Source organism: Ahaetulla prasina, chromosome 1 (assembly GCF_028640845.1).
Source record: "Ahaetulla prasina isolate Xishuangbanna chromosome 1, ASM2864084v1, whole genome shotgun sequence".
NCBI lineage: Eukaryota > Metazoa > Chordata > Lepidosauria > Squamata > Colubridae > Ahaetulla > Ahaetulla prasina.
The window spans coordinates 233,627,383-233,640,875 of record NC_080539.1 but is presented as its reverse complement, the minus strand read 5'-3'; the positions used below and the strand labels follow the sequence as shown (position 1 = coordinate 233,640,875).

Sequence of the window (13,493 nt, the reverse complement as noted above, 5' to 3'; positions counted from 1 at the left end):
GCAGAAGAGTCACACACACACACAAGTGCACGCGCGAGCACAAGCAAACTGGTAGCAAACTAACTTGAAACCCACTACTGGCTGTCATGTCTCTTTTTCAGCAGTCCTGGTTTCTTCCCGGCTTTCCCAGGGTTTATTAGACATTCCATCCTAACCTTTTCCAGAGACAAAATTCATCCAGAAATTCTAGAGTCTCTCTCCCTATGAACTCTCAGTATATCCTTCATATCATAAATTTTAAAAAATGATAGTTTTACTTAGAAAACTCTAATTAGCAAGCCATAACCTAGTATAAAAACATCCCATAAAAATCCTTTTACTGTATAATGCCTCTTTAAAAGTAAGATTTAGATTTTTTTTTCCCCTGGGTATCTGATTTGCACTGACTTTAATCCCTATAGGCCACGAGTGTGTTCTTTTAACATGAAATCATAGAATTCTAAAGTTGGAAGGGATCATAAGTAATCTAAAATTCTACAATAGGCATGAAAATCAATTAAACTACCTTCGAGAGGTGCTTTCTAGCCTCTTCTGAAACCTCCAGTGGTTGAAGGCATCTTGTATAGTTCTTACAGCTAGAAAGCTTTTCCTTATATTAAAGTGAAATCTAGGTAGCTGCAATTAATACCTGTTAGTTCTAGTTTTCCGTAGTTTCCACAGGATAATAGTTTCTGACATATCCATAGTGGCATGTCCGTATCAATATATTCTAGCCATATGTACATTGTTGACACATGATGTAGTAAAACAACAGAGTGTACACCTTTGAAAAGCTCAAACATTTGAAACAAGCAGGCAAATTGTGTTTCTCTTGTTTCTCACTTTTCATGCTTAACAGGTGTTCTTTTAAAATATAGGTTACTCAATTTCTATGAAAAAAAACCTGATGATATGTGTTCCTTTGCTTAACATGAAAAACAATCTGCAGCTGTCATGTGTTTCTCAATCTCTAATATCCATGGTAGCAATTAATATTTTTTTACATGGGTTAAAATAACAGGAGAACAGGAAGAAAATTGGAACATTTACTCTTCATAAGCTTATTTTCATCTATGAAAGTTCCAGTGACATATGAGGATAGTTTTGCAAGTGTCTTATAAATGACTGCAATTTTATACATTCAATACCTGGTATATAGATGTTTATAATGCTTCATAAAAATGAGTAAATCGTGGTAGCAATTTAGGAACAAAAAATAAGTATCATGGAATAAGATGGTCCACGCAACAGTTCAGAAGCAGCTGCAAGTCTGTTGGTTGATTTGGGAAGGTAAACAGACTTATTTCAGGTTCTACACCTTGTTGTCTCAAATCAGAGCAAAGCTTATTTCCTTGCTGCAATATGATAGATTTGTGTCATGTCCATTCTGGTCCCAAATATGTTTGGATTTGGAACTGAATTTCTGAAATCTAAAGTCACGTTTCACAGTTGGGAAGAATTTGAGAGTAAGTGTCCCAAAAAAGACATATTTTTATGCTGCTTGTTCTACATCGTACTTACAAGATTGTAGCTACTTGTTCAGCTGCTGGTTCTTGTGATATTTTTTTCTTCTCTATCTGTTATGAAAAGGCATGATCCATAAAGATTAATTTTAATTCTCAAAAGGACAGTGATGATGTCATTTGACAAATCAGGAAATGCCACCTATAACAATTTAATGAAAGATTTACATTTGTTCCAGCTGTGACCATGTGATCAGTTCCTCACTTTCCAACAGTGTTTCTCTACTACATTTATTTAATTCCAGGAATATATTATCCATTGCATTAAACTGCTTCTGTAATGTTGTGTGTAAAAGGACTGTAATATTTTAAAATATCAAAAGATTCTTTACCTACTCCTGTGCACAAATGTTCTTCCCATAACCCCCTCTTGATCTTAGAGAGGGCATGGATAAGGCTACTCCATGACAAGCCTAGTCTACAACTATGTTCTGACCTAGGTTTCCTTAGAATGTATAAAGCACAATCTTAGTCCCGGTAAAACCTCTTTTATTTACACGGCTGTGAATTATTGTCATTCACAGTCAGAAAGTCTTTCAGGGGGATGTTTATAAACACCCAATTTATCTCCCTTGGAATGCTGCCAGAGAACTAATTGCCAAATGCAGGGCAAGGCCAAACTGGGTACAGAGTCAAACAAAACTTTGACAAAATGACAAAATTAGTAGACCAGAGGAATGCTGTTGATATAATTTACTTGGACTTCAGTAAAGCATTTGATAAAGTAGACCATAACCTACTACTAGATAAAGTAGAAAAATGTGGGTTAGACAGCACCACCACCAGATGGATTCGTAACTGGCTGACCAACCGCACTCAGCGTGTAGTCCTCAACGGAACTGCATCCACATGGAGGGAAGTATGCAGTGGAGTACCCCAAGGCTCTGTTTTAGGCCCAGTACTCTTCAACATCTTCATCAATGACTTGGACGAGGGGATAGATGGGGAACTCATCAAATTTGCAGATGACACCAAGCTGGCAGGAATAGCCAACACTCCAGAAGATAGGCTCAAGTTACAGAAAGATCTTGACAGACTTGAACATTGGGCGCTATCTAACAAAATGAAATTCAACAGTGAAAAAAGTAAGGTTCTACATTTAGGCCAAAAACAAAATGCACCAGTACCGTATATGTGGTACCTTGCTCAATAGTAGTACCTGTGAGAGGATCTTGGAGTCCTAGTGGATAACCATTTAGATATGAGCCAGCAGTGTGCAGCAGCTGTTAAAAAGCCAACACAGTTCTGGGCTGCATAAACAGAGGATAGAATCAAGATCACGTGAAGTGTTAGTACCACTTTATAATGCCTTGGTAAGGCCACACTTGGAATATTGCATCCAGTTTTGGTCGCCACGATGTAAAAAGATGTTGAGACTCTAGAAAGAGTGCAGAGAAGAGCAACAAAGATGATTAGGGACTGGAGGATAAAACATATGAAGAACGGTTGCAGGAACTGGGTATGTCTAGTTTAACAAAAGAAGGACTAGGGAGACATGATAGCAGTGTTCCAATATCTCAGGGGCTGCCACAGAGAAGTGGGAGTTGGGCTGTTCTCCAGAGCACCTGAGGGTAGAACAAGAAGCAATGGGTGGAAACTGATCAAGGAAAGAAGCAACTTAGAACTAAGGAGAAATTTCCTGACAGTTAGAACAATTAATAAGTGGAACGACTTGCCTTCAGAAGTTGTGAATGCTCCAACACTGGAAATTTTTAAGAAAATGTTGGATAACCATCTGACTGAGATGGTGTAGGGTTTCCTGCCTGGGCAGGGGGTTGGACTAGAAGGCCTCCAAGGTCCCTTCCAACTCTGATGTTATGTTATGTTATGTTAAAACTTTTCAAAGCTTGAACCAACCAGATGAACTAATCACTTCCTGCAAAAGCTCACATCCCGTTCACTTCTCTTTTATGTCTTATGGAAGGGGCCAATCATCCCCAAACCTTACTCCCTAGTCAACCCTGTTTTCTTAATTGTTCTTGTCTTCTGGCAGCTGTGCAGATGCGCACACTGGGAACAGGCTTCTGCTGTTCTTCTGCCTCGCTGATGTCAATCTCCGGACACTCCGGAGGCAGCACATAACTAACAGATAGCCTTGGCCCCCTCTCTGCCTCCGATGCAGAGCCCTCATCTGAACTTTTCCCAGCCCCCAGGATTGACCCAAGTTCCTCCCCAACTTCCTCACTGTCCAATTCTGCTGCCAGCTCTGCTGGCCGCCGACAGGCCACAACAAACTACATCAAAGTTTTTGTCAACTTTAAGATTAGTGGACTTCCTCCCAGAATTCCTCAGTCAGTAGGCTGGCTGAGAAATTCTGGTAGTCGGAGTCCACACATCTTCAACCTGTGAAGTTGAGAAATATTGAATTAAGAGGATAGAAATGAGCACAACAGACATCCAAGCAATGGAAAGGAGGAAGCACCACTCTGTATCCAGAGAGGGTTCTTGTAAGGTTAAAATCCCCAAACTGGGTGATGATGGTGATATCTAAAACATTTTGTTCTCTTTGAAAAGTCTGCAATAATCTGTAGATTTACAAAAAGAATTGGTTATGAGACTTGCTCACAGGCTTTCTAGAACAGCGCTAACATTTTTCATCTTTAGTAAATATTGTAACAAATTGCATATTCATCTACTTGCTTTGCTATTTCACTATTTATGCATAATATACCATCATGCATTATATTATCTTTGTCGACTTTTTATTGATTTAGAAGCCATGGATAACTCCTTCAAAATTTCTCACTGTTGTGGAAAATCAAAAATAACAATTTCATTTGGACCAGGTGCACTAAATAAATGGTTAGATTCAATGTACTGCCAAAAAGCATTCTATTTAAATCAAGCTTTTTTTTAAATTCTACAAACATTACAATGGACCACTTTAGCCTACCCAATAGATTCAAATACTAAAAGGACCAGGAGGTTTTCAAAATGTCCAGGTGGTCAGTGAGATCAAATAATAAACTCTCAAATTAGAGAAGCTGAATGAAGATCCTTAATATAGACAGTAACTACATATAGCATAAGAACCCAATGATAAATCTAAAAAGTTCACCCACCTTTTTCAACTAATAATTGAGTACAGTCAAAATCCTGTTATGTAAAATTCAATAACCTATAGTTTGTTCATAGAATAATCAGTATCTAAGCTAACCACAGAATATCTAAATTCCATATATTAATGAAATAAAATTAGGAATATCAGTAAGAGAATTCTAATCTATCTGTAAAATATAAAGTATTATCCACATATACATTGTTGAATGCTCTCTGAGCAATTTCTCAGTATATTCTTTCCTTTCATTGTCATTTTCATATTAAGTTGTTTCTTGATTTATCTTTTGCTTCCTGGAATTCTTTAGAATTCTCCATATAATACAATATTAGATCACCCATATTAGATCACCAAAAATAATTATTTCCTTTTTTTGTAATTCCACATCAGAACCTTTTGTTGGTACTACTAGAAATTTGAAAATATCAAAACTTCTAATATTACAGACAGGATTCTGATATGAAGGAGAAAGAGAACATTCTTGGCATGTACTTTAACATAAATAAACCAAAGAAGTAGCATACAGTTAATGCACACAATTTAGGAGCTAAATAAACTATATCAACCCAAAGCTTAAAAGAAACCCAGAATAAACCAATATCAACTATGATAGTTCAGAAGCTACCATGGGACCATATCAAACATCTTCTCCATATCCAAAATATTATCACTTTGTTTGTAGTTGAAGCTGGAATAATATTGTCAGAGGTTTGATAATTCAGCATAAATAGTATACTACATACAGTAGTCTAAATTGAGTTAGAAGGATACCTGTAACTTACAGGTACATGTAGCTATTAAAATCTTAGCATCTACATTTCTTAGGAAATAAGAACTAACAAGGCTGAAGGTTTGTTCTCTGAGCTTGTGGTTGGTTTCCGAACATTTAATTACCTGGCTGGGTAACATCTTCAGCAGAGATTATGGGGATGTGTCAGTTTTATTCACTTCATGTGGTCAGTAAGTCTTCTTGTGATGGGTCAGATGTGGGTGTGTGTCAAGTGAGGGTCTTGTGATGAGTCAGGTGTGAATCATCAGTAGGAGTCTTGTGATGGGTCTTGTGTTGGTGAGGTTACATCAGGTGAGGGTCATTGGGAGATGAAATGCTGTTTGGAGGTGCACTTGAGTGGGTTGGTTGAGGGACGGTGCTCTCTCTGGTTGGCTGTGTGGTTGATTTGGATTCTGAGGGGTTCGTAGGCTGGTTGTAGGTCAATGTGTCTGTTGATGGAATTGCTTGTAGAATGCCAGGCTTCGATGAACTCACGAGCATGGCAAGTGGTAGCGCGGCCAATGATTTTTGTGTTGCTCTAATCGAACTGGTGCCAGTGTGGGTAGAAAGTAAGGATTTGTGATCGTGGTGTTTAACTGCCAGCCGTGTTTGTGGATCCTGGTATTTAATTGACATGATGTTTGTCCATGTAGAATTTGTTGCAATTGTTATAGTTGATTTTGTAAATTACATTGTTTCTTTCATCCTTCTGTATCTTTTCTTTGGTTCTGGATAATTCCTGGCGAAGTGTGGCTGTGGGTTTGTGGACTATTGTTATTTCTATAGCAATAAGAACTAACTACTATTGGAATACAATGAAGTTTTTGCCTGACTTTAGATTTACTGTGATATTTACTTAGATGCATATTACAACTAAAATGTAGAGGTTTATTTGAAAAAAAAAGTTTGATTATAAACATGTAGTAAAATAGGAAAACAATTACATGTTCTGGAAAGGTTGTAGCTGGACATATAAATTTAGGAGTGCTAAACACTGATTACTCAATATGGCAATAAGTATTTAGAAATGACTTTCTCCATCTGATATTTCTTCCTCAACAGGCAGCTTAGAACATTTAGTAATTAAAATAGCAACACCTCTTGCACATTTAAAATTATTACTTACATAAATCTCTCCCACCCAAGCTTTCTGTAAAAGCTGTTCATCCTGAGAAGAATGAGGTTTTTCTGGGGAGGAGGGAGGCATTCTATTCTTTTTATTCAATTCTTTTAGTTAATATTTATCTGCCTTTTGGGAGATACCAAAATGCTATGTTACCATTTGATATTATATATGTTTTTTTCTATTTTATAATATGAAAAAGGTGAACAGGTAAAAAAAGACATCTTCCAGATCCGTTCATAAGATACCTAAATTGCATCAAACAGCATTGCCACAGCAAAACACAAGAAAAAAAATAATACTATATAGTAATAAAAAATAATCATTGGATCCAAGCATTCCGGACAACTTTTGTCCAGTGTCCAACAATCCCTATTTTGGATGCTGTTGAGGAGATGGACAGGTTGTAGATCCATAGGACCCTGGAGAAAGTGACTGTCTTTTCATTTGAGTTTCATACTGGAACTGTATGGAGAAAGCACTGTTTGGGTTTATGGATCCTTTCTGGTGAAACTAGAATGGTTTTCCTTGACCTCTCAGCAGCTTACAGTATCGTCAATCATAGTAGTCTACTGAATATTGTGGAGTTCTCCTTTCTCTGTGGCAATTCTGGTTGGTGTTAACAGAGGGAAAGAGGTCAGGACTTGATGCCTTGACCCTTTTGTTCAACGTAAACATACAGTAAGGCTGCTAAGAGAGGCCATGCTTTGTTTTGCTGTCATTAGTATGATGATGATCTAATTTTATATCTCAATTCCAAGCTATCCAATTTATGCTAATCTAATCCTTTAAGTTTTTGGAAGTCTGGATGGGAAGGGACATTGGTCCTACCTGAACGCCAATTCTCAGCGACTGCGGAATAGTCCAGGAATGGGTTGCTACAGTCAAATCTGCCTCGAGACTGAGTCATACTTTTCCAGCCACGCCTCCTTGCATTCCTCTCTCAGGCCCAGTTTCGGTGAAGTCACATCTGAATGAGAAACTCTGCCAGAAATTAGAGAGAAAGTGTGGGGCTGGACTTGTCGTGTCCCACTCCTCCGCTGACGGCTGGGTCCGGGAAATCCGAATCAGGCTTGCCTCTGCAGCTCTGCCCAAAGTCCTAGCAAAGTCCTCAGAGCAGGCAGGAGACCAGTAAGTGACTTCAGCAAGATAAGTTTGACTTTTGCCTGACTCAGAGACTGCCAGAAAGTAGCTCCTTTATATAGGCCATGGGGTGTGGCTCCATGACTCAGCACTCATTAAGGCCTGCCTCCTTCCCTCTGTTGCCTCCACCTCTCCAATCTTCTGATGCGAGGGTCACTCCAATCAGCTGTTCTTGGGAGTAAACCCTCCTCAGGCTCACCTGCTGTGGATGAGGGGGAGGGGTCTAGCTGCTCCGTTTGCCTGGGCATGGAGTCAGGGCTGGGGCAGGGAGATGCTCCTTCTTCTGCAGTTTGTGGGGGCATGGAGCCAGGACTTGGGCCGGAAGGCATACATTCCTCAGTGTTGGGGAGCAGATAAGAAGGCCCCGGCTGCTCTGAGGGCGGGCAAGACACAACAGGACTATTCTGCAGCCACTGAGAATTGGTGTTCAGGTAGAACCAATGGCCCTTCTCCAGTGGAGCTGCGGAATAGTCCAGGAATGGTACGTACCAAAGCCTGGCAGTCCTAAGGGCGGGTAGCGGTTGGGCCTGGATTCCCCGAGGCTAAATGCACCTGTTGTAAGACTCTCCTGCCAAAGAAAGCCTCCGCAGATGCGGAAACATCCAATTTATAATGCCCAATGAAAGACGAAGGAGTAGCCCAGGTAGCCGCCCTGCAAATCTCCTCAAGGGAGGCTTGCATAACCCACGCAGTGGTGGCAGCTGAACCTCTTGTGGAGTGTGCAGTGATGTGCCTGGGTACAGGTAGGGCTTGCGTCTGATAAGTCATGGCAATACACGCCCTTATCCAACGACTGATGGTTGAGGAAGACACCTTAGTGCCCAATGGTGTAGGTTGGAAGGAAACAAAGGGAGCCTCAGATTCCTTGGTGGGTGCTGTCCTCTTAATGTAGATCCTGAGGGCCCTCCTTACATCCAAGGTATGCCACCTCTTCTCCAAGGCCTGGGAAGGCCTGGGACAGAAGTTTGGCAAGATGACCTCCTGGGCCCTGTGGAACCAGTAGTTGACTTTGAGGATGAAGGAAGGGTCGAGCCTCAGGATCATCTTATCCAGATGGAAGATGCAGAGGTCTACTCTGACTGATAAGGCTGCCATCTTGGAGATGTGCCTAGCTGATGTTACAGCTACCAGGAATGCTACTTTGAGAGTCAAAGGTCTCATTGTCCGAAGGGGTTCAAATGGTGTCTCAGTCAGGGCCCGCAGCACCCTAGACAAATTCCAAGTGGGATATTGGTGAATAGTCAGAGGCAGCAGATTACTGGCGCCACGCAGAAACCTGTGGATGACTGCATGGTACACTAGGGGCTCCCTTTCGGTGCCTGACAAAACAGTAGAAAGAGCTGCCGCGTGGTGAGCCAACCCCTTGTCCAAGCCCTCCTGCAGGAATTTGAGTACTTGTGGAACAGAAGCTGAGATGGAGTCAATATGGCATTTGATGCACCATTTGGTAAACACCGCCCAGCTGATGTTGTAAATCCTGATAGTAGATGGTTTTCTGGCCACCTGGATAGTCCAAATGACCCTGTCAGAGTAATTATCCCTCCTCAAGAGAACCCCTTCAAGTTTCAGGCAGTCAGTTGGAGCCACTGAGACTCCAGATATACCAGGACACCCTGGCTGAGAGAGATCCTCTCTGGGGGAACTCTCCAAGGTCTTGAAGCAGACAGGCTGACTATTTCCGCGAACCAAGGTCACCAGGGCCAATAAGGAGCCACCAGGATAATCTCTGCATCCTCCAAGATGACCTTCCAGATTACCCCCGATATCAGGGGAAGAGGTGGGAAGGCATAGAGAAGACCAGGAGGCCAGGTGCAGTGGAGAGCATTAGTCCCCTCCAGTCCCTGGGTCAGAAACCTCGTGAAGTAACGAGGAAGGTGAGTGTTGAGTCGAGAGGCAAATAGGTACACGGATGGTGCTCCAAACCTGTTGCAGATGTCCTGAAAGATGTCTGGGTGGAGTCACCATTAGGCATTGTCCACTGTAATCCTGCTCAGGTAATCTGCCTGAGAGTTTGATGTCCTGGCAATGTGCTCCACCTTGAGGGAGAGGATGTTCTTTTCTTCCCATCTCCCAAGCCGCAAGAATTCCTCCACGAGGCGTTAGGAGCGGGTCCCTCCCTGGCAGTTGACCTGCATTTTTGCTGCTACATTGTCGGTTAATATCAGGACATGATGTCCTTGCAATGGTTGTTGGAAATGTTAGAGCGCCAGATGTATCACTTTCAACTCTAACCAGTTAATATTGTTGGTGAGGTCTTGTGGTGACCAATAACCCTGTGCTACCTGGGTGTTGAGATGCGCTCCCTAGCCAAAAAGGCTGGTGTCCGATGTGAGCATGAGCTGCTTGGGCTCTCTGAAGACACTCCCCTTGTTAAGGGCTGATGAGGTCCACCAGCGAAGGGATCTCCTGACAGGTAAGGGGACCCTGACCTTGGTTAGAGAATTTGAGATGTTCGCCCTTTGAAATGGCAGCAGGAACCACTGAAGCTTTCTCGCATGCAATCTGGCCCACAGAACTATCTGTATGTATAATACCATCTTGCCTAATAGTTTGTACAAGGTAGCTAAGGGAACCTTGGGATTCTGCTGGATCTGACTTACCAGAGCCCTCATATTGTCCCGCCTTTCTTGTGAGAGGAATACCTCTCCCAGTCTGGTGTCTATAATGACTCCTAGATGAGTTATCATGGTGAAGGGAGTCAGATGTAACTGACCAGGAAACCACGGTCCTGTAAGGTTCAAATTGTTACATTTATATCCTCCTTTGCTCTGGAGAGGGAGGAAGCCTGGACCACTATGTCGCCCAGGTAAGCTTGCAGTCTCACCAGCATTAATCTCAGGTGAGCTGCAATGGCTGCTAGAATCTTTGTAAAACACCTGGGTGCCGATGCCAGCCCAAATGGCATGGCTCGGTACTGCAGGTGCCTGCCTACATAGCAGAATCTGAGATACCTTCAATGGGCCGGAAGAATTGGGGTGTGGAGATACGCCTCCATCAAATCTATTGAGGCCAGGAAATCTCAGGGACGAATTCCTTCCAGAATGGATGCTAAGGAACTCATCTTGAACATCCTGTAGAACAGGTGGGTATTTAAATTCTTGAGATCTAGAATTGCCCTCCCCCCGCACCCCCCGAGTGCTTTGGTGCAACGAAAAGGATCAAATAAAATCCCTGCCTCCACTATTCCTCTGGAATGACCTCTATGGCATGAATGTCCAAATGGTGATGAACAGCGTGATCCATGAGGCTTCGTTTGACACTGTTGTTGGAGACAGGGCATTGCATGAAGCGGTTCGGGGGTTGGAGAGGAATTCCAATGAGAGACCAAATCTTATTGTATTCAGAACCCTGTTGTCTGATGTTGTTTTTAGCCATTGGTCTACAAAGAGATCCAATCGGCCTCCTGGGGTGGATTGTCCTTTGAGTATTTTTTGTTTGCGGAACTGACAGTTGCCAGTTCCGCTTTTGAGGTGGGGATTGCCATGGCCTGTCACAAAAGGACTATCTATCCGGTTGGTAGGACTGGCCCTGTGAAAATCTCTACTGTGATGGCCCTTCCTGAGTGGAATAGCAAAAGAACTGCCTCCAATAGAAGGGGGTGGAATGTCTGTCCGCCCTCCTTGCTGAGGAAGGTAGGACCTTCCTTTTCTCCCTGTTCTCAATAAGGAGTAGATCCAAGAATTTGCCAAACAGTATACCCCCTCTTTAGGGGCTGCTGCCAGCCTCCATTTTACTTTTAACTCAGTCTGCCACTGGCATAGCCACATCAGCCTCCTGCAGGTTATTGTGGATGCCAGAGCTCTAGAGGCATATTTGGCAGCGTTTAACATCATGTCAGCTGAGAACTGAGTGGCTGCAATAATTTTATTGAGGTCTTGATGTAATCGTGCCTCATTAGGAGCCAGCCTTGACTGCATTTGTTGGAGCCATAGAAGGGAGGTGCGGTTGGAAAAGGATGCCAAGGTAGCAGCTTGAATTGCCCAGGCGCCCACTTGGTGAGTTTTTTTAAATGATAATTCAATTTTTTTGTCTTCAGGTCTCAGCCCTTCAGAAATGTCCCGTCAAAAATGGCGTAGGGGAAGAGAGGGCTGCAACAGGGCTGTCTACCGACGGGACCTGCAATATCTGAGCAAATTTTGGCACCATGCCGTAGTATTTTCTTCATTCCCACTAGGGGTGGGTGTTATGACCTAGGCCCAAGTAGTAAGTACCAGACACAATCAGTCCTAAATAAACATATTTTATTAGAACAGCTGAGAATTACTTCATTCTCAGCTTAGTCCAAATTGAGTCCAAAACAAAGTCCTTCAGAAAAAGTCCTTTGGTCTTATCACAAACCTTTGTCTTCTTTGTCACCCTGCCAAAGGCTTTTCTTGGCAAGAACTCCATGAAGTTCAGAAACAGGAGAACGCTGACAAGAAACAATTGTAGCAACATTGCTTTCCTACAAAGAACACAAGAGCCATTGTTGCTCTTTTAAGACTTATGGGAGAGGCCAATCATCTCCTGGCCCAACTCCCGAGTCATCCTTTTTGCTTTAGCTGCTCTTGCCTTCTGGCTCCTCCTGTTCCTCTGCCTCTCTGCTGTCTGCCTCTGGAGGCTCCGGAGTCCGTGCATCGCTCCCAGATGGCCCTGGCCCCATCTCTGCCTCCGATGCAGAGCCCTCATCCGGGCCTTCCCCTGACTCCAGGACTCACCTCCCCAACCTCCTCACTGTCTGACTCTGCTGCCAGCTCCAGACCACAACAGTGGGAATAGATGCTGGGCTGACCCATTGCTTTTGGACATCCATATAGAGTTTGGGTGCTGGAATAAATTGTTGCTCCGTCACTGGCTCAGAAAATAGGCCATGACTGTGGCTCTGAGGAAGCACCTGCGGTGCAGTGGTGGTTTCTTCCTCAGTCAAACAGGCCATGGTCCTTGCTTTGTGTAACAAAGATTTCAACTGCCCTGGGGGGAAGGCCCAGTGAAGGCTGGGGTTTGAGGGGATACTCCTTCATCATCAGAAAAATCAGAGTCTCTCTGGGTTTCCTCCTCCAGAAAGAAGTCATCACTGTCTCTAGAGTGAACAAGCAAGTGATGTAAGGGATCAGTCAAGCTAGCTAAAGGCGATGCTCACTGTGGATGTGGAATGGATTCTGAGGCCAATGACTCAGAATGCTGTCTTTGTATGCTCATGACAAAGCCCTTAGTAATTGCCTCTGAAATCAGGAGCTGGATATTTTCAGGCAAATTGGACAATTAACCTATTGATGCCCCCCGATGCAGTCACTGAGGTGTCCTGGAAAACCTCTGGGGCATGGATCCTACTGTGATTGGATCTAGCTATCCCTGCTGCAGTTTGTCAGTCAAAGGGATCATTGCTTCCAACATTTCCCTGCTCTCCAGCAAGTCTGGAGCTGGGTAAAACTCACTAGCGCCCTCTGGTGACCAAGCCTGTGATGAGGGAGCTAACTGCTCTTGCAATAAAGGGTGGGAAACAAAATATCACTATTAAGAGATTGCTTTTCCATTGCAGCCTGTTTCTGTTCAGCTTTGGAGACCTGCTTTTCCAGGGCCTTTTGTCTCCTGTCCAAATATTTAAGCTCTGCCTTAGAAAGCTTCTTGCCCTTGCTCCCTTTGTGGGATTTGCAGGAAGCCCTCCTGCTCCCTGAGGTCCCAGCCACCTCCCTGTCCAGGGATCGATCCACCATTTTAAATGAGGCAACAGTTACTTACTGCAATGTTGGTGGTGAGACCTTCCTATGCACCAGATAATGCCTTCAGAGGGAGAGGCTAAGTGGTGGCGGCTGTGCCGGTTGCACCAGGCTAGCCAGCACACATGCGAGCAGAAAATGAGGCTGCTCCAAAGGGGGTCTTCCTAAGATGGACCTAGGGTTAGCCAGCTCCATACACCAT

The 13,493-nt window shown here is 43.3% G+C and overlaps 1 protein-coding gene across 8 annotated transcripts in view; it reads right to left on the bottom strand.

Annotated features, from left to right (window-relative positions):
- The window catches only part of GTDC1 (glycosyltransferase like domain containing 1), a 283,243-nt gene that overhangs the window by 209,761 nt on the left and 59,989 nt on the right, over nucleotides 1–13,493 (bottom strand). The window contains exon 2 of one of the 8 annotated variants that reach the window (XM_058193541.1): nucleotides 1,501–1,556. The exons of the other annotated variants lie outside the window; for them this stretch is intronic. The gene's annotated coding sequence lies outside the window, so the exon portion shown is untranslated. The remainder of the gene's footprint in view (nucleotides 1–1,500; nucleotides 1,557–13,493) is intronic. 8 annotated transcript variants of the gene reach the window in all.